The following is a 23,859-nucleotide window of genomic DNA, read 5'->3' as shown; positions in this document are numbered from 1 at the left end:
TAAATAGGGAAGGGAGGCATAACAAGGAGGCTCCAGAGCTGTGGGTTGCCGGACGGGTTTAAGCCAGGTCAACCAGGGGGGCGTTAGGCCGGAATGGACTGCTGGCTAGGCCGTATCTGACCTAAAGGCCAGGGTTTGTCTACCCCTGGCTTAGGGGATGGGACAATGGGCTCAAGTGGTTCCCTTTATCTATTCAAATGTAATCAATTTAATCTCTGCAACCATAATTATTTATGGTACAACTACCTATACTTTTCTGGCTGGTGCCTGTAAAGGCCTAGTCAAATTTAAGCCCCATACAAACACCAGAAGGATGTCAGATGATTGCCATTGAAAATTATCTTTCCTGAATGTTTCCAGTGAAAGAAGAACAAGCAACAATATTCTTTGTGCAGATACTGGTGTGTGTGCCATTGGAAATTATCTTTTCTGATCATTTCCAGTGAAAGAAGAACAAACGACATTATATACTTTGTGCTGGTACTGGTGTGTGTGTGTCATTGAAAATTATCTTTCCTGATTGTTTCCAGTGAAAGAAGAACAAAAAACGTTATGTGTGTTCCAGGACACACAGGTCCTGGGGACACGTTCTGCTCCTCCGATCTTAAGCCGCAAAGTGCAGAGCCGAGATCTAAGGGGTTTCCGGGTGACGATTGTACATGCGTCGGTGCGGGCGGGAGGATCGGCGGGAAATTCAAATAATTTTGTATTGGATTCAATACAAAATAGCTGTATTGAGTCCAATACAAAGAAATATTCATATAATATATATATAATTATATTATATATATATATATTATATATGCTACTTTACAGTTACAATACATGTTTAAATATTTTTTTAACAGATTTTTGTGTTTTGTTATTTAGTTTATTATTAAATTTATTAAAAATCAGTGAGTTATGCCGAAGAATTACAGCCCACAATGAAAAATAAATTTCCATGCAAAAAATTGTACTGCTTTTTGCATGGAAATTTGGACGGAATTAGACCACTAGTGAGGTTAATGCATGTCTAGGCTAAATTAAGTTTTTTTCATTTTGTTTTGTTTGTGATTAACTCACAGTGAGGATTTTATACAATACCAGATAGCATGCTGCCTAATAATATGTCAAGAGACAAACATCTGTCCTAATTGCATTTAATAAAATAATGTCAGAGATCATTGCCATTGTTTGGAACATGCCTGCATATCAGACCTATCTCCTGAGGTCCACCACCACCACAACTTTGTAGGTACAGGGTGACTTTTTGATCACAGGAAATTACAGGGGATCAGCAAATCATTGTGTCAAGCACGTTTCCTTAGGTTTGTTAGCGTCTGGAGGATATTCAAGATTTGTCCAGTACAGATTTCAGAGAAGAAGATCTTGCATAAACATGTTTTTAGCCCTGCCAAAAAAGACAGTAAACATGACACTGAAATGTACTCAGGTCCAATTGCAAGACATTCTATAATAAGACATCATTCTAGGAAAGGTCTTGCTCAGGTAGTTGTTTACAAATGAGAAGTAAGATTATTTACTTCCAATCTGATAAAGCAATTGGATCTGGAGTGAATCAGATGTAAAATGTACACTCAACCACCTGCTACCAAGTGACTTGTAACTACTCAACTGATCTGAACAGAAGGGCAGAATATGGAACCTGTGTGCAGTGTTTACCTGATTGATTTTTTACTCCAATCAGTTAGTTGAGTGCAAAATTGGCAGCAGATCTGCCCATATATACCCATCCTGAAGCTATATGCACATGTCAGATGATTCTAGTCTGAGACAAACAGTCATGCCTGTTTGAAGCGGAAATCTGACATGTGCACAGCAGTGCCCTGATGTCATCCATGGCGGATTTTTGAACCGTCAATCCTAAAGAGAAAAGCACAATGCTGCTCATCCTCCCCACTCCATAGAACAGAATGGCTCTGAGTGTAAAAAGCTTATTCGTTTATCATAAAAGATTGTTTCCAGCGACAGTCGTCCATCAGATATTACTACAGGGCTTTACCTGTCACTTCTATGACGCATTAAAAATTAATATCTGCATCTTATGTCTTGGTAGTTCTGTATCTATATCGGAGGAAAATTAAATGATGGTGGCAATTCACATAACAATACAATTCTTTATTATGAATAAACAAATCACACAGAACAATTGCAATTAAGTAAACTATAGCTCAATTTCGACTACCAATCAGCCACGACAGAGCCTTGTCAATTGTTTATGATCAAACGTCCACATGTGTCAGAGATCATGATATAGATTATTAATAAAAAAAAGCAAAAACTTTTATAGATGGCTTCTTGGATGGATATTTTCATCTGATCTACAGGTGTGGAACAATATTTTGTGTTGCACAGTTCAATATTGGAAGGTTTGATTGACTGTTTGCAAACAATCACATTGATTGCATAATACTGGGTATATGACTATCATAGGGATGCTGAAACATTATTGTCTTTTGTTTAGGAAATAGTTGCCTGTAGAAGGAACACGGACTCTCCTCTATAAGAGGGAAGGGAGCCCAGTGAGGCGGAATGTGTACAGGACGTCATGTTCTGCAACAACATGGAGGGGGAGGGGAGTCAATAGCTGGGAATGGCTGGGAACGGGCGCTGTTAAGGGGGTTTTCTACGAACACGAGTCTGAGCATGCTGAGCTCCTCTTCCTGGAATTCAGTATAACAAAACATGTCTGTATATCCCTGCAGAGACGGCGTATCCTGGAATTCATTAACCTGCTGACAGAAATAAATGCAGCGTCGGAGCAGGATACAGGAACACAATCTATATTACCTCAGTGGACGGTTATGTATGAGGAAAATTACATTTAATGGCATTATACCCTCAGTACTTTTCTCTCCATTTATCTCAGCCCCTCTTTCCTCTCCTCATAAAATGAACATGCCTTGTTTATACTGCAGTCCCCTTTCTCCGAGCAAGCGACCCCCTGACAGGAACGCAAAATGGCGGCGGATAGTAGTGTGAAATGGCGGCAGCCTAATTTGTTACAGCTCTGGCATGTCTATAGCGCTGGTAAATGAATACCTAAAGCGCTAGAGTTATGTATAGATAACAGAGGTTCTGTAAAAATCATACTGTAGGTGTCATATGATAAGTGATGTAGGGCATACATATCTACTCTTTGAAGGTGGATTGTTTTGGAATATTTCCTTGAAAGTCCTTTAGAAATGGCAGCTTCAGACATTTTTTTTGGTATTTTGAATAGGACATAGATGAATTAAAGTAACCATGTCACTGAAGGGACTAAATTAAAAACAGGAGGTGGTAAATACCCACCCCTTACTCGTTTTCTTTTTTTATAACTCCCCATCTGCCTCAGGTTTAGAACACTTCAATGTATATATGGTAAATACTTGATTCTCCTACTGCTGACGTGTAAGTCTGCTCTCAGACCTGCAGTTGAAAATCAAACGGGCAGCTCCCAGAGACAATGCATACTGCTGGTATGTGCCCTAGAGAGGTGATTTGCACTGCAGGTCAATGTTTTTCCCCTCTTTGTGGTGCCAGTGCACATTTTCCTCCTAAAGAGGTAACACATCACTGCCAGAAGCAACTTTTTCATCGCTTCTGGCCATGGTGCAAACCCACCCCAATGCAAGCATGCGCACAAATTGTTTCCCAATTGCTCCCATTGAAAAGCAGTGGTTGAGAGTGTCACTAAGTATGCAGTGCAGAGCTGCAATTTACCACAACTTTGACATGGTGCTGTCATTGGAGCAATGTTTCTCAACCAGGGTTCCTCCAGAGGTTGCTATGGGTTTCGCGAGCAATGTGCGGGTTGTGCCTCTCATGTTAGTTTATTAGAAACCAGCGATCGTTTTGTTCATTTGTAAGGGTGACATTCTTCCCATTGGCCAGCAGAGTAAGAGGCATTCTTCCTACTGACAACCACCCTAATATACGGTGGATAATTATAGCAGCGGTTTCCCTGAGGACCTGAAAGCTATCTCAAGGGTTCTCCCTTGTTAAAAACAGATGCCAAACGCCACTCTGATGCAGAAAATTATTCTTTTGGGAGTGTGGAATGCCTTTCCTTCCGATGACCTTTAATATTATTACGTCCAATACAGAATTAGAGATTGGCTGCAGTAAACACTAACGGCAATCTAGAAATCTCTGTTTTTGTCAGTACACAATATTGGGTTTAGAATCGTGCTGTGAGCAGCTGGTTGGGGATGAGAATTATTATTATAAGGCAGTTGCCTGTAGCATTTTTTTAAGTCTGAACACTTAATTTTGTTGACTAACACTTTTAGGTGTATAACAAAATGTTTCAGACCGATATCTATTCTGTTTATGCTGTTCAATAAGTCCCCACTGTTGTTGTGTGATCACAATTTGTGCATTTTAATTGGTGTATTAGTGTACTATCTACAGGTTACCCAATTTATGCACAGCAATTACACAATCATTTCATGAACTTTACTCTTTCTGCGTAATTATACTCACATTTTTAATTCTTTTTCTAGGTGAACCATCATATAATCCTTCCAGCAGTAAAATCTATTATCACTATATCAGCACTATTATGGAGCAGTTAGCATTGTGTGTACAGAAGAATGCACTTATCTCTGCCATGTTGTTATAAAATGCAAATGATTTGCCCTATGTTATAAAACACTCCGAACACTGTTATGTGGGCTAAATCCAAATCTCACAACTGAGATATGCCCTATGTAACTATGTGCTGCTTTCCCCATTCAACTGTCCCTCTTTTTAGGTGAATATACACAGCTATGGTGTGCGCAGAAGCTTCTGATGGATACGTCCTGATTTGGCTCCGCAGATGGCCCCGCCCAAGACACAGACAAAGATGGCGGTGGGTGTTTCAGAAGAACGTAGAGTGTCTGAGGAACCATTAACTGAATCTGATCGTTCACTAGGGAGTTCCCCCGTGCACTTATTCTCAACTCCAACACCAGAGCCTGTTGATATACTCAAAAGCTTTCAACACATTTTCATCACAGAGCATTTCACCCAAAGAACTGGGAACTCGTATAGTGCAATTAGAGGGCAGAATGGATGATGCCACCACAGTATTGAAAGCCCATGATTTGGACCTGAATTGCTTAAAAGCTGAAATACTTGTACTTAACCATAAAGTCGGGGATCTTGAAAATAGATCACGTAGAGCTAACCTGCATGTGAGGGCCTGCCAAAAATGTAGTGGATTTACAAGCTACGGTTACAACTTTGTTTCAAGAACTATGTCCGGATATTACAGTAGAAAGTTTGGAATTTGACAGAATTCATCACAGCCTAGATCAGATGGTCTCCCTCGTAATATAATTGTGGCCTTTCATTACTTTTGCACTAAGGAAAAAATTCAACATGCAGCACAGACCAAAAACACTCTGCAGTTTCAAGGCTATGACTATCAGCTGTTTGTGGATCTGTCAGCAACTATTATCCAGCGTAGACGTGAACTCAAACCTTTTCTAAAGGTACTTCAAGAAAATGGCATACCATACCATTGGGGATACCCATTTAAACTGGTATTTCATCACAAAGGGAAGCTCCGTACTATTACCACAATGCAAGAGGCTGACTCCTGCTTTACTGTGGTGGGACTACCAACGCTAACACTCTCTAAGGACTCTCGAGACCTCTCCCACCAGAAATCCTAAACCAAAAAGTCAACGATCTCGAAAAGATAATCAGAAATGGTCAGACTGTCCTCTGCACAGTTCAATGCTCCGCCATGAGAAGCGGACCTAATGGAAACGTATATGCTTTACCTTACCCGGTGATTATTATTAATATTATTATTAAACAGGATTTATCTAGTGCCAACATATTACGCAGCGCTGCACAATAAATAGGGGTTGTAAATGACAGACCAATACAGACAGTGATACAGGAGGAGAGGACCCTGCCCCGAAGAGCTTATAATCTAGTAGGTGGGGAAATTTACACACAATAGGATGGGAAATATGTAATGGTGGGAAGTAGTAATGGTTTCAAAAGACAGAAGAAGATGGGTAGGCAAGTATGAAAAAATGGGTTTTGAGTGCTCCTTTAAATGAGCAGAAAGTAGGAGCAAGCTGAATAGGACGAGGAAAACCATTCCAGAGCGTTGAGGCAGCTCTGGAGAAGTCTTGTATCCGTGCGTATGATGAGGTTATGATTGTAAGTGGGACAATAACTGTGAAGGCAAAGCACAGGAGCTTGAATTTGATTCTTAGGTGAAATGGAAGCCAGTGTAGAGATCTGCAAAGAGATACAGCAGAAGAGGAGCGGAGGGAAGGATGGATGTATCTGGCTGCACCATTCATAATAGATTGAAGAGGAGAGAGTTGGGTTAGTGGAATACCAGAGAGGAGGAGGTTACAGTAGTCCAGACGAGAGATGATAAGAGCATGTACAAGGAGTTTGGTGGTCTCAGGGGACAGGTAGGGGCAGATTTTGGAGATGTTGCGTAGATGAAAGTGACAGGACATGGAAATGTTCTGAATATGGGGGTTATATGAGAGGGCAAAGTCAAAGGTGACACCAAGACAACGTGCCTGAGGGGAGGGCTGAATAACAGTGTTGTTAACAGTTAGAAGTATGTCAGGGGGAGATTTGGAATTTGAGGGGGGGATGACGATGAGTTTGGTTTTGTCCAGGTTGAGTTTCAAAAATCGGTCAGACATCCATGATGAGATAGCTGATAGGCAGCATGAGACCTAATCCAGAACTGAGGGAGACAATGGGTGATCTGAAAATGGGTGAATCTGAGGGTGGACAGATAGATTTGAGTGTCATCAGCATACAGATGGTACTGTAAGCCAAAGGAGGATATGAGACTACCAAGAGAGGAGGTGTACAAAGAAAAGAGAACCGGAGGAGGAGGCAATGTTTACAATTGAAAACAACTTGAAAGGAGCGGTTAGAGTGATAGGAAGCAAACCAAGAGAGAGCAGTGTCACTGATACCAATGGAGCGCATGATTTGTATTAGAAGGGGGTGATCAACAGTGTCAAAAGCAAAGGAAAGATCAAGGGGAAGGAGCAGAGAAAAGCTGCCTTGAGACTTAGCTCTGATGAGGTCATTGGCCACTTTAGTAAGGGCTGTTTCAGTGGAATGGGCAGCTCGATAGCCAGACTTGAGAGGGTCAAGGAGAGAGTTGGTGCTCAGGTAATCGATGAGTTTTTTGTAGACAAGGCGTTTAAGAAGTTTGGAGACATATGGGAGAAGGGAGATAGGACGGTAGTTAAAGGGTAGGGAGGGGTCTAGTGAGGGTTTTTTCAGGATAGGGAGAATTATGGCATGTTTGAAAGCTGAGGGGTATTTACCAGTAGAAAGGAAGAGGTTGAATAGTTCAGTTAGGGTGGGGGCCAGGGTGGAGGAATGGGCATGGAGTAGATCAGAGGGAATTGGGTCAAACGGACAGGTAGTAGATGGAGATGATGAGAGAAGAGTACAGTACAGTAACAGGGCTGAGCGAGGCCAATGATGATTTACAGGTGGAAGGGGTGAATATAGTTTGAGCGGCCCGGTGAGCAGAGACATCATGTCTGATTTTGTTAATTTTATCTCTAAAGTAGATGGCAATGTCTTGGGCAAAGAAGGTTGTTGTGGGGGGAGCAGGTGTGGGGTTTAGGAGGGAGTCTATTATTGAGAAGAGGCTGCGAGGGTTGGAAGCTTGATAGGAAATGACAGAGGAGAAATAATTTTGCTTGGGGACAGTGAGTTCAGTGTTAAATTGTTGTAGTCTGGCTTTATAGTCCATGAAGTCAGCGCTGAGGCCAGATTTCTTCCACTTGCACTCAGCTACACGAACAGTCTTTTGGTGTGATTGTTGTGCCAGGGTCGGGGGTAGCAGAAGGTGGCAGGGGCAACTTTTTTCAGAGCTAGATAAGGAGTGTGGTTGAACCAAGTGGCAGCTTTATACAGAAATGTAATTTTAGAGAGAGTGGGGGTTAGGGACGTACGGCAGTTTGAGAATAGGTTGTGGTCAAGGTTATGGATATCTCTCTGCCACATCCCAGACCTGGCCAATGGCAAATGGGGGGCAAGAGTTTGATAGGTTGAAGGTGATAAGGTTTTGATTAGAAAGGGGAAATAGCAAGTTGTCAAGGAGGGTGAGGTTGGAGCGTTTGGAAAATACCAGGTCTAAAGTGTATCCGGCGATGTGTGTGGGGCCATTTATGTTTTGTGTGAGTCCAAAGGATGAGGTAATGGAGATCAGTTTGGCTGAGGAAGGATGGTTTGGGTCATCGACTGCAACAATAAAGTCACTGAGAATGAGAGTGGGCAGGTCATGGGAGAGAATATGTGGGAGCCAAGAGGCAAAGTTCTCCAAAAATTGTGAGACTGAGCCGGGGGGCGGTAGTCGACAGCAACACTGAAGGTTAGTGGGCCCAGAAATGACAGATGAAATGGACTTCTAAAAAGGTGAAAATGAGAGAGGGCGGGGTAGAAAGGACTCTGTATGTAAATAAAGGGGAGAGAATGAGACCCACACCACCACCTACCCTGTTGCAAAGTCTAGGGAAATGTGTGAAGTGCAGGCCTCCAAAAGAGAGAGCAGCAGCAGAGGCAGAGTCTGAGGAGGAAAGCCAAGTTTCAGTGAGAGACAGAAAGTTTAGAGAGTTAGAGAGGAGAAGGTTGTAAATGAAGGTTAACTAAGAGGAGGATGAATCTCTGTGAAAGAGTAGGGAAGCAAGTAGTAATAGAAAGAAAAGGTTCCGGAGAACAGACAGAAAAAGCAGGGGAGTGAAGAAGCAGACAGACAAGGGGTTAATAGACTGGTGGAGAGGAAAGGGAATAGAGTAAGCAAAGAGAGTGCAGGGTGAACAATACATGATGCAGTGCAGAAAACTGAAGTCCATGTGAAAGGCTCTTGTAATATGGGTTGTAGTGAAGAGGTGGGTTTTGTTCTTTGGAGGTGGGAGTAGCAGAGTGTATTGGTATGTCCAGTTCTGTTCCATTCCCAGGTTCAATTCCCTGGATTAATACTCAAAGCATTTATAATTTGGCACTTAAGATTCTATATATTCCAGGTTTTTGTGGTCAGTATAGACTATTACCGGATGCACCACCCCTTCTAACCAATGCCTCCATTCCTCAAAGGCTAATTTGACTGCTAGTAGCTACTGGCTCCCAATATCGTAATTTCACAAAAAAGCACAGGGATGTAAACGCTCTGGATTTCCGGAGTACTGAGAGAGGATTGCTCCCACGCCAAGCTCAGATGCATCAACCTCCATATAAAAGGGTTTCTGAACATCAGGGTGTATAAGAATGGAAGCAGAACAAAAGGCCTTTTTTTAGTTTACTGAAGGCTTTACAAGTCTGGGCAGACCACTGGGAAGGGGAGCTACCAATGTAGAAATATTCCTGATAAACCTTCTGTAAAAATTGGCAAAGCCCAGGAGTCTCTGAAGAACTTTTACGTCAGTAGGTTGAGGCAAATCAACGACAGCTGCAAGCTTTATTAAGTCCATAGCCAAGCCATGATCAGAAATAATGTACCCCAGGAACGGAACTTATTAAACCTAAAAAACACATTTTTTAAGTTTGGCCTAGAGACAGTTCTTGAGTTTCTGGACTACTCCTACATTTTGCTATAACATACTAGAGTGTGGAGATCCAGTGGGACAGCCTGGTAGTTGATGCTCTTAACCTTTTGTGGATGTGCGGTGCTCCTTCTTTGGCAACCACCATCTCCTGTGAACACGTGACTAACAGTCACCTTTGTGTTGAATGTCTTAGATCGCTATGTTATATTAAACTGCTACATATTTATTTGTGTATATGATACTTATCTTTATATGTTTTATTCAGATTGTACATTGTATCCAATACTCTCATTCTTCAAGAAGCAACCTTAGTTGTTGCGAAACGCATCAAATGAAGGATACTGTACTTACTTTACTCTGTGTAAACAATCAAGTTCTTTTGATGGAAACAACTTCGGAGAGAAAATAATTATACATGTGATGTAATTACTTTTTGTATGAGCTCATATAAATACTTTTATGATTTTTAATTGTCTATGTTTTTTATATGCTTTTTGTAATATAATAAAATTCTTGATTTTCCTAAACTCTTACACATTACATAAAAGGGTAAACAATCCTTTAATTAAAATAAAAATTGTTTTTTTTTTTAAGTGCAACACCCTTTTTAAAAAAAAAAAAAAGGGTGCAGAACCTCCCCTCACCTGGCCACGGCGATCAAAACAGAATGGGTGCACAGCGCATCCTGGGATACCTATGTCACACATCTCAGGAGGCTCTGGCTGGTTTTTCTGCACATGCCTGAGCCTTCTCTTTACTGAAAAGAAATGCCGATCTCATGCATGCACAGTGTGAGATCAGCACTCATTTTTTCACAATTTACGCCATCTGATCTCGCTGCTGAAATCACAACATTCCTCCGATGTGATAATTCATGGGAATGTGGACCTATGCATCTGCAAGATCGAATGAAGTCAACTAATGATCATTCCTTATCATTTATGATAATGATCTCCAAGAATTCCTTCTAAAGTGAAATGAATTTATGAATTTGAGTTCCAGCTCAGGCCTGAGATCTTTTGAGGCTTATCTGACTTTTTCTCTTGTATTGGCATTGTGGCCCTTGACACTTTTTTTGTAGGCTTATAACCAACAAAGTTTTTCTAGTGATTGTGAAATCAATGTTTGTATGAAGAAAACTGAAGAGGTAATTTGGCAAATTCTAGAAGATACCCACTTTTGAATCTAAGATCCATTTGTCAGTAACATTCCCCACCCAGACATTTATGAAAAGCATTAATCTTGCACCCACAAGAATAGCTGGGGTAGAAAAACTCAGAATTCCTTGTCTAAATCTTTTGGAATTTTGTGCAGGATTTGACTTGTTGTTCTTGTTATATGTAATTGCAAGGATTGCAGAAAGCCCTGTGAGCCATGACAGAATAGATGAATAACCAGGCTGTGAATCTAACTTGAGCCACCACCTTCTCCGCCATAAATTTGTCCACTAAACTGATGTTTCCAGATCTTCACCTCAGAATGCTTCTTTGTCTCTGTGTGATAAATTTATTTTCCTGACCCAAACTCCACTGATCAACTAAATTAAAAACCATTGCAGCCACACACAACTAAAAACATTATCTTGAGGTCTGTATCAATATTACGATCCATAGCATCTTTGAATTCTAGGGGTAGAGGTATTTTACATGCCAATCTTTGCAATGTAGCATTCATTTTAGGGAGCGTTTCGCACAATTCTGCATCTTTTTGACAGAGCAAATACAACGTAAACTTATTTCAAACAATAATCAAAAGCTTAGAAGCTACTTTTTCAGATCTGGACAGAGGGAAGAATATGCATAAGACAGTGACAACTCTGGTGTGGACTAACACCACCAGACTGCCATGTCACCATACAGTAATCACCACAGATAAAAGAACCATTTATTGTGGCAGTCTGACAGATAAATCTGAGCATCACGAATACCCACAGACAGGAAGATTTACAAATAAAGGTGGTACCCTAAAAAGGGGTGATAGTAGGTTAGTACAAAAAAAGATCAGCGTGTATCCTGATTTTTTTTTCATTGGTAACTTTAATGCCTATGTGCCCTCTTCTTTTTTATTGTGATGTCATAGTTGTGTTTTTTCCTATGTAGAAAAAGACTAGGAGTGGACAGGAGGTGGGGCTTCTGACTTCAAGTGGCAGTGCAATTTCTGTCTGTGATAATATAGCCCCTCATTTGTTATCCCTTGCCACCAGAAGCTCCATCTCCTGTCTACCTCTTAGCTGCAATGAATAGACAAAAGATACCAGTATTGTGTGTTACTGACAAGTACTAGGCCACAGTAGCCAGATCTTTGTATCTGGACATTCTAGGTAGGAGGTTATATTTAGATTTTGTGATCTAATTTGGGAGGCCTAGCCATCAAGATGGCCAAATATCAAAATGCCTAAGAAAAGACGGAAGAAGATGTCTATGATGGAACAGGAACGGGTGAGTATCCCCTGGCTTTAGTTCCGCTAAACCGTTTTAGTTCCGCTTAGAGCACTGGAACAGTCAGGAGCGAAATCCTGGGATCCAGAAAGTGTGCAGGAAAAGCTGCACATTGCCTGAGAAAACGAGCAGCATCCAGCTTTTATAGCTGCATAATATTAAAAAAATATCAAAAAGCCAACATTTTTTTATGAAGTGGTTAAAGAATATCTATAACCAAAACCTTTTTTAAAGTTTTGTATATAGTATAGAAGAATTAGAATTTCTGTATTTTTTTTTTCACTTCTGGAATTTCTATTGGAGACATTCTTTTACTCAACACAACCAGGAATACAAACAAGTCTTTTTGTTTTTGTTTTTTTTTTAATAGGGGGATGCGAAAACTTGTCTTGCTGTTTTTGTTGTCTGTTTTTGTTGCAGATTTTCCATAGAGTGAGAGGAAACCTTTTGAACAGTGCTCCACATAAAAGTAAAATCTGACAGTGGACCCAACATTTATAATTCACCACAAAACTAAAAAGAAAAAAAAATGTTTTGGTTATAAAGATTCTTTACAACCCGTCAGGTTATGCCATCTGTTCCATTGGGAAGATTTATCTGCGCTTTTTGTCCTGTGGACTTAGCAGCAAATGAGAGGAAACCTTTCATAAACAACATAATGTTATTTTAGACAGCTGTCACAAGAACACGTGTCTACATGGAAATATTTGGATGTAGCATCTTTAGTCTTCTGTGTGTTATGCAATAATTTAAAGTAATTTTTTGTATCCCTGTTGATTGTTTTTAAATACAAGTGGGCTACAGCTTAATGGAATGAAACAGATATTGTTGAATATTTTTTGAAATTAGTTTGATGTGAATTTTTTTCATAAACAAAAATACATATAGCAGACAACAAGTCATTGCAAAATAAGGGGAATGAATAACAATAATAAGCTTAAGATCTGGAAAACAACTAGCAATTCAGTCTTAGGGCTCCCCCCAAAGGTGTTGCCCCAAACAGCAGCCATAAAAAAGCTGCTAAAGAGTTAGGATTTTACTTAAGTGCCACAAAAAAACACAAATGCCTAAAGAACAAAAAACAACAAATACATATTTGTACTGAAGTAGAAGGAGTCTGTATCTCTAATTTTGCATCTTGTAATACATGGAGGTGTCTCTAGTGTTCAACAGCGAGACACTGTTCACTACATTGTTATGCTGGCCAAAGTCTGAATAACTATAATAGATATAATATATGTATGTGTTATAATAAATGTACTAGTTGTTGGGAATTACTTACAATGATAAAAGATAGTTAGAGATAGGTAGAAGAGAATAAAGAGAGTGTTTTAAAAATTAGCAATACCAGATGACATTTTAATAATATATCTTTATATATTTATATATTAGGTATATACAGTTTTATTTTTTATTGCAGATTTCTCTTGTAGAAAATAAATTTCTGTATGAGAAAAAGATATACCATGAGAATGACCAGGCCAGCTTTTCTGTCTGATCTAAGCATTCAGTTGGACAAATAAATACTTTACAATCTCCTTCTCTCTGTTACATAGGGATTGTGTAGTTAGCAAAAAATATCTTAGAAAATATATATATAAGAAAAAGAAAGTTACAGTGTCCAATAAACAAACATCCTATTCCACGAGGCAGTTGGACGTTCCCTGGATCTATATGAACAGTCTCTGTTGTCATTTCTTTAAAACTTTTTAATGCCCAGTTATAATCTGTGCTTCTGGAAAAGCATCTAGCATTTTTCTTCAAGTAATCTATTGACCTTGTTAAAACTACTTCCTGAAGGAGTCTATTCCACATTTTCACAGGCCTTACTGCGAAGAACCCCTTCCTTATGTGGAGAATAAACTTCTTTTCCTCCAGACGCAAAGAGTGCCCCCTTGACTTTTGTAACAATCTTAGAGTGAATTGTGAATCAAGTTCTCTATATGGACTATTATATATTTATATAGGGTGATCAGATACCCCCAAAAATGCCTCTTCTCAGTTCGGCTAATCTCTTCTAATGAAACAAGTTTTATCGGTGACATGTAACCATGCAAATATCAAAAATAGTAAATCAATTCCTGCAATATACTTTTTTTCTTTGGTTTAAATATGGGTTATATGTGCACTTTGCTTTCTTTAAGAGTTCCACTGCCTTTAGGAGTTCTACTTGTTGAGTGGCAAGTATGCTATTTAGTGAAGACTGAGATAGTAACCAAGCTGTATAAATGGCTGTAATATTTGTGTAATGGCTGTAGAACTAGGGAAGGGCTTTGAGTCTGCCATCTGCTAATTTTATTTTGGGGATTGCATAAAAATGTTTTAGGGTTTAATTGATTGGCCAATAAAGTTCAAGGTTTGTCACTGAAATGAAAAAATGTATTGCCCACCACAGAAATTTCTCAGCTCTAGTGGTTAGGAAAAGGTTCAAGGAGTATATTTTGCTTGTGTTCCACTTAGAGTTTGATGTATTCCTTTAGCTTTTGATCAGTATTCTGGTTGTAAATACCTTTAGGGGGGAAAAAATTGGATAACATATCCCTAAATAGTGTCTTCATGGACCACCCAATAAAGAGAAGTAGATGTATCAGGATTTTTGAGGTCAAAGAACTGTTTAATCTGGTGAGCAATGTCTATCTAAAATGTCTCATCACCATTAGTACAACTGGAAAGGCCTCTCCTGATCTCCCTAGGAAGCATATAGGCAGAGATAAAAAAGAGATGTAGGGGTCGTCGCACAATCAAATATTTGTGATGAACTGGTGAATAGTGGGTATTGCCCCTAGAAGAAAAAAATTGCAATAAACCTGTGGTGGGACCATACACCAGAAAAGTCAGCAGGACTTTATAGTGTCTAAAGCTTCGTACACACGTGCAATATTTATCGTTGGAAAATTAACGATTAACGACAGATCAATGATTATTCACAATTATTTTGAACGTACAGTGCACAAATCTGTACATGCTGAAACAATACGATTGTTCAAAAATAGCACAGGTCAACAAAAAATTAGTTTTGATAATCATCAGAAATCACAGCAAACCTTTGTAAATCAGTTTTTTCGAGCAGATTTTAGATCTGTTTTTAGTTTTTACGTACAGTTCCTGAGTTATGAGTACTATTATAGGTAACATTGTACGTGCATGTATTTTGTACTAAAACGTAAGCACCATTGAAGTGATTGGTAATACATCTTCAGTGTGAAGTAAAATAAGGCACACTGTGGTATATATCTGTGGTATATACTGAACAGTCAGGCCATCATATTTGTAGTCAGGCCAGTGTCAAGCCATCATACCAAGTTTTTTCCGGGAAGAATTCTAAATGTGAGTGCAAGAAATGTATTTTTTAATTACATGCAACAACCCAGTTTCTGATTTGAATCAAGCAGATTATGAACTCCTTTCTTGTATGCAGGAGACTTACGGTTGCCCAGGAAATTTTCACACAGCCACTTGGATGCATCCCAAGCTTCTGTCTCAGCTGCTGAGATTGTTCGAAAACATTATCCTGCAAAAACAGACTTGATCTGTGGCCCTATAAATATCCCTTCCTTCATTTTTGCAGTGCTTATGTTTGGAAATTTCTCAACAAGGTATTGAAAACCCATGGAGTTTAATTTACCGATGACCTTTACAAGGTTCTTCATAAAGCCTAACTTAATATGGAGAGGTGGCAGAAATATTTTATGCGGATCAACCAGAGGCAGAAAATTGACACTACTTGTTGCGGGCTTATAGGTATCTTTTGATAGCCAATCATGTTTGACATAATGGTGTCCCATAGATCGGCTGTCCCACAGGCATAAGAAACAGCAATATTTTGTGAATCCTCCTTGCATTCCCATCAGCAAGCCAATGACCTTTAGATCCCCATAGATGTTCCACCAGTGTGTTTTATACTGGATTGCTTGAAGTAGTAACTTCATGTTGTCATAAGACTCCTTTAGGTTAACAGAATGGGCAATTGGTAAACTTGGTTTGGAATTACCATTATGCAGTAAGACCTTCTTTTAGAGGAATCGGTGAAGATACGCCATTCAGATGGAACATGCTCTTATGACAAACTGTTAAAGAGTGCATTTATATCATGACAGTATCAAAGTGAGCCATCACTAGTGAAGAATGTTGTCAAGTTATGATTTTGTTTTCTGTAACGAGTTACAGTTATACCCCTTGCAAGCAAGTGCTTCTGTTTAAGCCTTGAAGCAAGAAGTTCTGCTTTGTCTTTGGAGAGATTTAGATCACAAACAAGATCATTCAGCTCTGCTTGTGTAAAGGTTTCTGGTTCTGAATCTTCATCGGCCAAGTAGTCAGGATCAGATGATTTGGGGTTGTAACTGGCTGCAACTCCAGCACATTCCTCATCACCTTCTACAGAAGCAAGTCCATCATGTGGCGGTACCAGAACTGGCAACGAATCATTATGGGGAACAGGCCTAATTGCAGAATCGAGACTGGGATATACAATTCTGTGCTTAGTTCAACCTACTTTTGTTGATGAGGCGAACATAGCAGTCGATTAGGTCTCGCGCTTCTCTCCACATCATTGGGCTTGCAAATGGCATTGCTGCTTTAAGCCGATTAGGGCAGTCACACAGTCCGTTGGAACAACTGGTACAGATGTGGAGCCCAAGATTTATCCTGGTTACCAAGTGGACAGCTGAAATAATATTTGTACTGTATATCTTTTTAAGTTCTGTGGTAATTTGGTGACGTTGTGCTTTCGTTGTGAATAAACCACACTTGTAACAGAAACTGGATCATTAAGGCAATTTCTAGGCATGATGACAAATGAAATCAATTGCAGTTAGTGCAGTCTCTAACCTTAAAGAAAGAAAACTGTTGTTAAATGTTGTAATATGTTAAGGCTATTTATAATGAATTTCACAAAATATATAATTAGCTGCATCGCAAAAACTAGACGTGCTAGAAAAAAACTGAACACAGATTTGAAATCTGCATCAAAAATACTCCAAAGCCCACATAGAATTATATCTGATGAAAATGACATGTTGACCTATGGTATTTTTGTTCAGAATTTACTCTATAATTCTCTTGAAATCTTCTCAAAATGGGTCTGTCTGTGGCTTGTCTGATGATATGAATGGTAATACATCCAACCTGTTTGATCTGTGGTAATCTTCTGACCATGTATTGCATAGAAGACATTTGAACTGAAAAAAACAAAACAAAAATCATCAGTGTGAATTTTGGGGTGCTATAAGTTCATTAACTGAAATGATTTGATGACCAGGTGCTTGAGCTACTAAGAAATGGAATGCTTTGCATAGAATAATTTTGTGTGTTTCTTTTTAGCTGGCCCAAGACTCATGAACACTCATAAATGTCATGGCTCCCGCAACACTGATAACGGAGTTTACGTAGGACCCCCACAAACCCAAGTCCTGCCCTCAACTACTATTGAGGTTTTCTCTCCTTCTGTTCTTCCTCCTCCAACTGACATCCTGTCCTGACATCATGTCCATCATGACATCATCAGGTCGCACTGCCGAGTTAATATCTGCTTGCAAGTCTCTGCGTGGACGCCAGGTTAGTATTTTCTTAAAACAATTTTTCCTATAAAATATATTTACAAAACATGCAATTTTAGATTTGTTTTCAGGACAAAGCACTGCAGGTATTTAACCCTTATGCTGTTTAATAACCTTGTTATCAAATTCAGATTATCAATTGACAATATACTAAGAAATTTTCCTCCTGATAACACAGATTTGAAATCCGCATCAAAAATACTACAAAGCCCACATAAAAATATATCTGATGAAAATGACATGTTGACCTGTGTAATCCAACAAAAATGTACACACACTAGATACGATCGTTTGAACGATGCAGGAAGTGACGTGTACAAGAGAAAGTGTACCGCAAAACCATCCACGATCACTGAATGACCTACACACAATAGATAGCAAATGATCGTCACCCAATTAGATCTGCTGAGACGGTCGTTTGTTTCCAGCGAAATTCCTCATTTTTGTTTCCAGTGACATTACTCATTCATCATTGCTATTGGCCTATCGTTGTTCACTTTTTTTCTTAACAATTGTTGGGCCATTATCAATCGTTAGTCATTCGTTTCCAACAATAAATATTGCACGTGTGTATGTTGCCTAAGATCACCACCACAATTTTCCCCTAACATCCTGAACAAGAGATAGGTAGAAAGATAGACAGCTACCCCCTCTTTTTCGCCCTGGCAGTTTAAAAAAAAAAAAGCTTTAGGAAATTTTTGTGTAAATATGATGGGGTGGAACCACACCATCTTGGATTTAACCACTCCATTCAGATTGATTTCAGTTGCTGGCTGTGACTTTGTTCATCCTGGTCATGACATTTCCATCCTATCTTTAACCATCTTCATTGTGACTTTTTTAATCCTGCACTTGGAATTAACGCTTACTATTCTGACTTAACCCAGTATTTATATAGCACCTGTCACGCTCAGAGGGACAGGACCACTGGGGGGGCGCTTTGGCTTGCACGGAGGTGGTGTGATCCCTGAGAAGGGCCAAGGCGTAGAGTCTAAGCAAGTAACCAGGTTTTCTCCAGGAGCCTCTGATGGTGAGGATGTTGCACCACTGGTTACTGCCAGGTTGCGATCCTTGGGCACACCAAGGTGGGCAAAGCACGGTACCAAATCACTAAGCAGAAGGATAGTAAAGGAAAGCCGGGGTCAAGACAGGCAGCAACCAAGAGAGGTCAGGTCACATGCCAGGGGTCAATAGCCAGGGATCCAGGAGACAGACAGCAATGACACAGAGGCCACTGCGGGCACAGGGAACACAGGAGACACTGGAAGCAGCAGGTGGTACAGGTGATGCAAGGATATCCATGGGCAGACAGGAACACAGGAACTCCACCGGGAAGTTGGCTGGGAACCAACAAACTGGACAAGGAAGGGTTAACACAGGAGCTGGACACAGGAAACACTGGATTAAGCAGCAAGTGTACAGGAACTAGATCACAGAACTCTAACCACTTAGTAAAGACTTGTTGCACAAACAAAAAACGAAGATGAAACCTCTTAGCAAGAAGAGGTGCAGACACATCTGTAGCTGCAACCCACAATCTCTCTTTAGGACCAAAACTTTTCCAATCAATTAGGTACATTAGCTGTTTACGAGAAAACTTGGGTTCCAGAATTTGATGGACTTCATTTTCCTGAGAAGAACTGGGTACAGGAGTAGCCAGTGGAGAGGAATGAGAAAAGCGGTTTAGGTTGGAGTAGAGGCGGCTTACAGCAACGCCGATCAGCAAACTTCTTGTTCCTGAGAGCAGCGTGCTTCAGATGCTCATATGTAGAAGACTAGATGTAGGTAAAGTCTCTCTCTGCAGGGCACCGAGTGCAGGTATTTCAGCAGAGCAGGGTATAGGAGGAAGGCGAAGGTGTTTGCCGTAGACAATGTAAAAAGGTGATTCTTTGGTCTTGGTGTTGACACGGTTGTTGTGGGTGAACTCCGCCCATAGTAGCAGTGTACCCAGTCATCATGGTGGACAGAAACAAGGGCTCGGAGATATTGCTCCAGGGCTTGAATAACTCTTTTTGTCTGCTCATTAGTCTGTGGGTGATATGCTGAGGAGAAGTTAACAGAGATGTCCAGGGATCTAAAAAAGCCTTTCTAAAAGCGAGAGGTAAATTGCACCCCATGATCAGAAACAATATGCGTGGGCATACCGTGAAGCCTAACAATTTCATGAATGAAGACTGGCACCAAACGCGGCTGCTAATGGTAACGCTAGTAGGGGTCCAAAATGGGCCATTTTGGAAAAGTGATCCACAACCACCCAAATGACTGTACAGCCATTGGAGGGTAGGGGATCCCTAATAAAATCCATGGACATGTGACACCAAGGCTCCTTAGGAATGGGCAGAGGAAGAAGCAGTCTAGCTCGGGCACAAGTAGACGACTTGTTTTGAGCACAAACAGCAAAGGCCTTGACATAGTCTGTCACATCCTTACGAAGGTTGGGCCACCAGTAAAGAGGAGAGAGAAGGGTGAAAGTTCTGTGAACACCCGGGTGGCCAGACAGTTTGGAGTCATGTGGCCATCGTAATATTTTAGTGCGGAGTTGGGGAGGCACCAATGTTTTTCCTGGGGGAATAGCAGATTCCTGAATGAAGGTCAAGGCAAGGATAGGGGCTGGTGGGATAATAAACTCCGCCTCAGCAGTGGTTTCAGAATCCTGTGGATCGAAGGAGGGGCAGAGAGCGTCAGCTCGGGAGTTAGTAGTACCAGGTTTAAAGGTAATTAAAAAATCAAAACGTGAAAAGAAGAAAGATCAACGAGCCTGCTGATGGTTGAGGCGACAAAACGACTGTAGGTATTGGAGGTTTTTGTGATCGGTGAAGATAGTGACCTTTAGGGAATGAAAGGCCTCAATAGCTTCAGAGGGCCAGTTAGGCCACTTAGGGTCAGCATCCTTTCGAGTCAGTGCAGTGATGGGCGCTACCAGCGTGGAGTAATTTTGGATGAACTGCTGGTAGTAGTTGGTAAAACCCAGGAAACGCTGAGTAGCCTTAAGACCGCAGGGTAGCGGCCAGTTGGAGATAGCTGTAACATAGTTACATAGTTACATAGTAGGTTAGGTTGAAAAAAGACATAAGTCCATCAAGTTCATAGATGGTCCAGAGGAAGGCAAAAAATACCCTGGTACAATTTGCTTCAACAGGGGAAAAAAAATTCCTTCCTGATTCCATGAGGTAATCGGATGTTCCCTGGATCAACAGTCACTGTTATTTTTACTTTAAAGCCTTAATACCCAGGTATATTCTGTGCTTCTAGAAAAGCATCAAGCTTTTTCTTAAAACAATCTATAGTAGCTGCTGAAACTACTTTCTGAGGGAGCTGATTCCACATTTTCACAGACCTTACAGTGAAGAATCCCTTCCTTATCCGGAGCTTAAACTTCTTTTCCTCCAGACGCAAAGAGACACAAAGAATGCCTCTTCCCCATTATTCACTTTGAGAGTTCTCTGTATGGACTGTTTATATATTTATATAGGGTGATCATATCCCCTCACGACTCTTCTCAAGGGAGAATAGATTCAGTTCAGCTAATCTCTCCTCATTGCTGAGCTCCTCCATTCCTTTTATTAATTCAGTTGCCCTTCTCTGCACTCGCGGTCAGAAAGACCCTGCCAGAAGGTAGCGTGGAGGGCTTCATTGTTCTAGGCGAGTGCGAAACTTAACAGCGAACTGGCCCACGGTAAGTGACTCTTGGCGAAAAGACACAGGAAAGCTTCAATGCTACAGGTGACTGGATACTACCTTTCCCAGAGCAAAGATGCCAAGGCTTCTCCAGAAAGCGGAGATATCACATACGCCATGCCACATATGCCACTTTAGCCCGGTCAGCCCGGTAGTTTTGTGGTTTAAACTGAATATTGCAGAGGTTGATAAAGCTACGACAGGTCTTGGGATCCCCAGAAAATCATTGTGGGGTCAGTAGGTGCAGTGCAGAGGCCAGTGGTACTGCAGGAGACTGGACCAGAACTGGAGGTTCAGCAGGTGCACTGGAGGGAACCAGAAGCTGATCCAGGCGGGTGGTGAGCACATGGAGCTGATGGAGTAGCTGGGTTTGAGTGGCTTCCTGGATGTCCATCCTCTGGGTGAGTAATTGGTTGAGGTCTGCGAAGGTCTGGGAGGGTGTATACATGGTTCGTGCAAACTGTCACGCTTGGAGAGACAGGACCACTGTTTGATCAAAATATTTTGTTCACGTTTTTCCAGAATTGTGCTGACCTTTCTGTAGTACATGTGCAATTTCCTCCTCCGTTTTTAAGAATTACCTAATTTTTGTTTGCATTTTGTTTGCATCCAGGTTTTGTAGGCTCCAGATAAAAATACGTATTTCCAAAATTGTGTACGGTTTTGGAGGAATGATGAGTGTTGGAACTGTTTGAGTGGTTGGTACCATCCTCTCCTCCTAAACACATGACCAGCTGCATACTTGAGAATATATGACCATTTGTTATAATTGGTTTGAAAGCACTTGAAGCAGAGAGAGAAAAAACTGAACCACAGAAAGATCTTAATATCTGAGAGGTCTATACCCCCATTTGGCTTGCTTTTGTGCACAATTGCCCTTTTAATTTTCTCAACAGTTGAGCTCCAGAAAAATTTAATAAATCCAGTAATTTTTAATTAGGGAGAGTGATGGTGGATATACAAGGCTTAGGTATTGTAACGGAGGTAGAAATATTGATTTTAAAACCAGTACTTTGCCTTCTAATATTAAGTGACGTAGTTTCCAGAATTCAATTTTTGGCTTATTTTTCTTTGGTGCCCATTAAAACACTCCCAAAAATTTTGATAGCTTGACATGATGTTGCAATTTTTAGATGTTGAAGCTGCAATTGGCCAAGATAAAGACAATTACACTTATTGATATTTAGCGTGAATCCTGAGCCTGTTCAAACATTTCAGTGTTTAGAACTGCCCTGTTGAAAGCAGTCTCATTGGTACAGAGGACAGTAACATCGTCCATGTATGCGCAAATTTTGGCAGACTGACCACCACCCCCTGGTATGGGGACTCCCTGGACCTTGTCCTTTCTTGTATCAGTCGGTTTTTATTAATATTTACACAAGTTATAACAAAACATGAAAATAACATATCACATATGTAAACAAAGAAAAAAGGGGGCCAGAAAAACCTCCCGGCCCACCATTTATACTCATTAATTATAATACAAATGACACCTTACATTTATATCACAGTGCTTATGAACATACATAGATCCATTGGTACAGAAAAACAGGAGGTATATAGGACACAGAAGAAAATGTACTTAACACAAAACCAACCTTGACTGAAATAAAGTAACTTAACAGACATCTGGATCTAATGACTCAAATAGTATGCTCGTCCCCGCTGGGGTGGGCTGGTTCCCAGTCGTCTGTGGGAAACTAAAAAATATAAGGAACTTCCTTATTTGCCGCCTAAACCGGCGGTACTCCTATGCGGGGTAATATAGCCGAGCGATAGGAGAAAAGATCACTACCATTGTAAATAGATCCATTCGGGGAAAAAGCCAGTATTAAAAGAGGCTAACTGGGACCCTGGCATAGCTATAAATAGTATAAACATTACACCAAACAAAACAATTTGAGGAATCAACTAAGAGAGTAAAAGCACTTAACCATATATAATAGCCGAAGACACCCCGGCACATCCCATGTAAACCTTATTAAACCAGAACTAAAGTTCTCAGCAAAGTCCAGGACAAAACAATTAAATGTCCATAGTGGGTATATCTCCTTATACAGATGTAGATGGAGGGTATCTTGTAAGTTGTGAGGCAACAGAAACAGGAAAAAACTGTCTAGCGATCCGCCGAGACCATCCAAAGCGGGCTGCGGGGTTGTCCTTTAAACATCTGTCATAACCTGGATGCTTGTTAAGGGTGTGTAGTCGTTGCAGATGGAAGAGAGCCTGTCACTCGTCTAGGACTTCGTGGGTGATCAGAAGGGGTGGGAGCAGGAGTAAGATGTTGATCCAAGCAACCAGGGCCTCCAAAAGGCATGGATAAAGGAACCGTAGGCCACTCTGCCAATCTTATATCAGGAAGCTGAAGGTCCCTCAAAAATTGTGGTAGGTCCGCCGGACCTCTGAGGAAATAATTCTTATTGCCAGATCTAGCAATGAGATGAAAGGGGTATCCCCAGCGATATGGGATATTACGTTCCCGGAGCACATCCAATAGAGGTCGCACTGCTCTCCGCAAGTCCAAGGTATGTTTGGACAAGTCCGGCAGTAATTGTATTGGAGAACCAGCATATTCAAGGGTTTTAGCATCTCTAGCTTTCTTAATGATGTCTTCTTTGGTTCTATAGAAATGGACACGACAAATCACATCCCTAGGTCGTT

At 40.6% G+C, this 23,859-nt stretch overlaps 1 protein-coding gene and 1 long non-coding RNA gene across 2 annotated transcripts in view; both read left to right on the top strand.

Moving 5' to 3' along the window:
• The first annotated feature begins 2,615 nt into the window (after positions 1–2,615).
• On the top strand, positions 2,616–10,054 carry LOC140337801 (uncharacterized). The gene is made up of 2 exons (XR_011922125.1): positions 2,616–2,809; positions 4,742–10,054. It is a non-coding gene; the product is annotated as an uncharacterized lncRNA (long non-coding RNA).
• A 1,679-nt stretch (positions 10,055–11,733) lies between these two features.
• Positions 11,734–23,859, top strand: part of LOC140337800 (uncharacterized) — a 35,826-nt gene continuing 23,700 nt past the window's right edge. The window contains exons 1-2 of the mRNA XM_072421613.1: positions 11,734–11,965; positions 17,285–17,518. The gene's annotated coding sequence lies outside the window, so the exon portion shown is untranslated. The remainder of the gene's footprint in view (positions 11,966–17,284; positions 17,519–23,859) is intronic.

The sequence above is a fragment of the Pyxicephalus adspersus genome, chromosome 9 (assembly GCF_032062135.1).
Source record: "Pyxicephalus adspersus chromosome 9, UCB_Pads_2.0, whole genome shotgun sequence".
In the NCBI taxonomy this organism is placed as follows: domain Eukaryota; kingdom Metazoa; phylum Chordata; class Amphibia; order Anura; family Pyxicephalidae; genus Pyxicephalus; species Pyxicephalus adspersus.
The sequence above is the reverse complement of the archived record's forward strand: the minus strand, read 5'-3'. Positions and strand labels throughout refer to the sequence as shown.